Source organism: Apteryx rowi, unplaced genomic scaffold (genome assembly GCF_003343035.1).
Source record: "Apteryx rowi isolate R43461 unplaced genomic scaffold, aptRow1 scaffold_744, whole genome shotgun sequence".
Lineage (NCBI taxonomy): Eukaryota > Metazoa > Chordata > Aves > Apterygiformes > Apterygidae > Apteryx > Apteryx rowi.
Genome location: NW_020451032.1, coordinates 349928 through 354793, shown reverse-complemented (window position 1 = coordinate 354793; position 4866 = coordinate 349928).

Below are 4866 nucleotides of genomic sequence, written 5' to 3'. Positions count from 1 at the left end.
GGTCTTCTGTCTACTTAAAGCAATTTTAGCAGACAAGATATTATAAGATATTATAAGTCCTTTTGTGTTTCTGAAACCTTGGTATGCAAAATTCATGCATCAGGTCTCATAATGGTGATGGTCCTCCAGCCATATGATGAACCGTTTCGCGCGATAGGCATACATGGACATGCCAAACTGCGCAAGGCTGGGTATTCTGGCTACGTGGTGAAAGAAGGCATGCAATGGGAAATAAGCTCACTGACTGTCACATCCTTCCAACTACATTGCTGCTGCTTTCCTTCTGCTCCAGCAGCTTGTGTGACCAGATGCAGCCATCACGTAGGGTCCTGGAGCAGGAGAGACGTGGTATTAGTACACTGCACAGCTGTTGCAGCATGGAAGAAGCAGTTCATGAAGGCCAGGAGAGCAAATCTCATGCTCAGTCCCTGGGACTTGGCTAATCTGCAATGCTCATTATTAATTGCAAAACTGAGAGCCCACTCCTCCCCTGCACTCTGCATTATGACACTCTCAGAAGAATTCCCTGGTCCCATTTTAGCCGTCTGGAGAATTATCCCAAGTTAAGTGATCCTCCTACAGACTCGGTATCGGCTGCAGCCGTGACGCCCAGCCAAGGAAACGAGGGTGCAGACAAGGAAACCCTGCCTTGTCCTGGCCCTGGTACCACCTCCTGGGGGCTATTAGCAGCTGACAAAAGCTAGAACAGCCCTTGTCTGCTGTGCCAAAGCCTCCTTGTTTGCGTCTGAAGATCTGGCCCTTTGCTGTAGCCAGAGCACTGTTCACTGTGTGGTTTTGTGTATGTGAATTATGTGCCAAGCTTGGCAGCTTCTCCCTTAATTCAGAGTTTCTTATCTCAGAAATAAAATGAGGTTTAACAAAGCAGCAGGGAGGTTAAAAAGTCTGAAGACTGCCTTAAAAACTGAAGAATATCCTTTTCCCAGAATGATTTCCATGATCACTCCCCCTTGTAGCCTAAATAGCTACTAAATTCTAGTTTATATTATAACATTTTGAATAATACTTGTTATTCCATGTTTGCTATTTCTGCTGAAAAACTTGTAAGGAGACCCAGTATCACTCTTTCTACCTCTGTTAAAAGGTTGGGTTTTCCTGTCATTTTTTTTTCTTTTACTGCTAACATGCAGTAAACTTGTCTTTTTGTTTCCGAATGTTTCATACAGTTTCTCTTTATAATGAAAAGGAACCTCTTCAGATTTCCATAAGTAATCATAATACTGTTAATCCTGTTATGAACCCACTTGGGCAAGAAACAGTGAACATGTCAGAATTGTTAAAAACTGCAACAAAATTAGAAATTTTGACGTTTAATTTCTGGTACTTGCATTCTAGTATTTGAATTTTAAGGTTCTTGTTCACCAACTCTTATCACCAATCAAAAAAGACAGAACTTTTTTGTTTGTTTGTTTCCTAAATAATGAAAAATGAAGTCCTCTAATATTCATTTTACTCTGTGAACAGGAACAACAAGTAAATCACACATTATCTCAAGGCTGAAGTTAGAATCCTGAGGATAGAGAGTACTGTTGTTGCTTTACTATTGGTAGTTTGCATCTTTTTTACCATAAACAGTATATCTCTGATCTCTCAGTTTTATAGCCTCATCCATAACCTCAGAATAATATTTTCCAGACACACAGACCAGCCATATGCAATATGGTTATCATCAATTTTATTTTAGATTAAGGAAAACTGAAACAAAACAAATATGTATTTTATGAAAAATTACAAACAGTATCTCCCATGCCTCTTCTGAAAGAAAGTAAAGTAAAGGTGTGGAATACAGAAGAGAAAGGCATAACATTAACAAAGACAGTTCTTTCACACTTACTATAATGTGACCTACGAGAGTTATAATATTTGCTCTTACTCCTGTGAAGATCTTAACATTCTTTCATATAACATTCTTTTCATATAATATTATCTTAAATCTCACACCATCCCTGTAAATTAGGATAACATTATTGCTGATTTCAAATTTTGTGTTAAACCTCCTTTGACACATAAAATGCAGTCCTATAGAAACAATCCATTTTACTGTATCTATTGAATATGAATTGGTATGGAGCTACAGAAATTAGCTTCAGAAATTGAATGATACATAGTATTCATTTTTCTTCCTTTCTTTCTGTTGGCAAGTTGTGTTCATGGCAAGCTTAAGAACTCCAGCAGGATATATATATTTTTTTCCTTCCGAAGCCTTTGGAGCACTATCTATTTGTAGGTATCACATACTACCTCTGCGTGGGGCCTGCAGATGAAATCTATTCCAGGAGTAGTCCTTGCTGGTAGATTTCCAGAATGCCATCTGTTCCCAATGGCGCATCTTGTCTGCCTTCCCTAGCAATTAGAAAGAAGCAGACGAAGATGCAAGGCATAAAAAGGGAAAGGACATGAAAGAATAGCAAATTATATAAGAAAACATTGTTTGCTTGAAGAAATGCAATAATAAATTGTTAAAAACAAGCAGGCAATAATCACCTGAACAAAAGATTTTTTTTTTCTTTTTGCAAACTCAATATAATAAAACACAGTTCTTGTAACACACAACTTCCACCAGTCATCACTGTTTGGCTAAGTTGCTCATTACCATAAGCGTCTGATGAATCAAAATGAAAAATAATAGACACATATTGTAGTTTATGAGGAAAACAATGGCTGTCACACAAGCGTTTCCTCATGAAAGTAAGGTACTTGGATTTATCACCAGTAAAATATATTTCTTTTTTTTTCTTCTTCTTTTTTGGCTGTCTGGCATTCATACAATTATGAGTTATCTGAAAAGTGAGAGAATTAATTATAATACTAGCATACATATGACTCTGACCAACAGCCTGTGACAGGTTACTATGGATTACAGTCCTGGAACATAATTTAAGAATTGGAAGTATCCAATATTTTAGTAAATATAGAACAACACAAAGGGAGTAACTGTCAACTATTTTCCCTCTAAAAAAAAAGTATCTCATCTAATCTTGATCACTTGGGAACATGATGATGCCAATGTTTTTAATATGATAGATTTCCTGGCCTTTTCAAATGGGGGACAAAGTTAAGTAGACCTGTAAAGGAGATGAGTGGCCTCTATTTACCCTTATGAATACAATTGCCATAATTAGTCATAAGAATTACTTTCACCTTTGTTCAAACAAACCCAGTCGTTTTGAAGGTAAGCCACACAACACAAAGGATATATGATGACTTAAATTTGTATCAATTCCTGCTAAACATCTATGGAAATGTATTTTGCATCTGCCTTAAAGGGAAATGAATTAAACATGATGAATATTATAGGGACTACTATAAAGCAATGTATGCTTTATTATTCTGAAGTCAAAAAAGCTTGATTTATATGTCAAAGAACTAAGTTGGAGTTGCACTCAGCACCAGGAAAGGAATGTGTATATGCACCCTTATTTGTATATATGTCCAAGAAAAAGAGAGAAACTGAAAATGAGAGAAAAAGCACTCATTATAGGACTGCACAGAACCTACACGGAATAGCAAAAATCATTCAGACCTAGGAAACATGGTATGCAGTTATATAATTTATAGCTTTAACGGTATACAAAGCTTGCATGGGAAATTCTGGTATATCTTGGATATACCTTGGAGGAACACAGAAGCGCAGGAATCTGAGGTTTATAGTTTTGTCTCATTTCCAGTGGTTATACAGTGCTTCCTCGTTTCCTTCAAACTACCCCTACCCCAGTTCCAAGCTACTTGGCTTCTCTCCTTTGCATAATTCCAGTCCCATCCTCCCTAACACTTCATTTCAGTTCTCTTTTTTCCCCTTCTATCAATCTCTTAACTTTAGTGCCACACTCCTCAGTCACTTTCAGTTTCACAGTCCATTTTGCCAGTGTCACTGTTTCTGTACAACAGAGGTTGTTCCAGCTCTTTCCATCTCCTCCAAACTTCTTGTGCACTCCAGCTCGCAGCCAGCCTGGCTCTCACCTCGCCATTCGACGTTGCCCTGAATTGCCTTAGCCAAATTTCCTCCTGTTGGCCTACCTGTACTGTGTGTTCGGGACACAGGAGGGCAGCCTCAGAGAGGAGCAACAAACACCACCCCACTGACCAAGCCAGGACAAAAATTTTCATGATGAGCAAAAGTGTGCTAGATCATCGGAGCACTGAACAGGAGAGAAAATAAAATATCGATGCTTCTAGGAACTGCAACAGTCAGTTTGAAGACTCTACTTAATAAACAGGGTAATACCCAAAAGAAGTAGAAATGTTCCGATGTTAAAGCAAGAAGTCTGGACAAAAAGAACTGTAGAATACTATCATGAATTAAATACACTGAAGGACACTGAAAAGTGGAATTTCTTTGGGTAGGACAGAAATAAAGTTAAAAGCAGTAGAGTAGCATTCTATGTCAATGAAGCAGTATGAGTATTTAAGTATATAAGCAGTATAAGGACTCACAGACACTCAATTCAGCTCCAGATTGCTTTGAAGAAGGTTTCTACAACAGATTCTCTAGAGGTGGTATTAAGAATCTGCTACAGATTCCCAGGATCAGAATTGGATATGGATATAGAAATGACTTAAAATTGTTGCAGTGATAAATATCCCTGGGAATTGTGCCATTGTGGGAAAACTTCCCAGCTATAAAACGACTAACAAATGAGTAATTTCTCAACAATTCAACTAACTCAAAAACTTGCGTAACTAATCTTGGTAGAACTCAGTTATTCCTGGATGTAACAGTAGATAGTTTTACGTCTTACTGCTTTCATGACTGTATAGGGAAAAAATCTATTTTTGACTCTGCTTTGGTAAACCAAGGATGTTATAGAAGACCTGGTCATAGAAAATAAATTAAGTGACATAAGATGA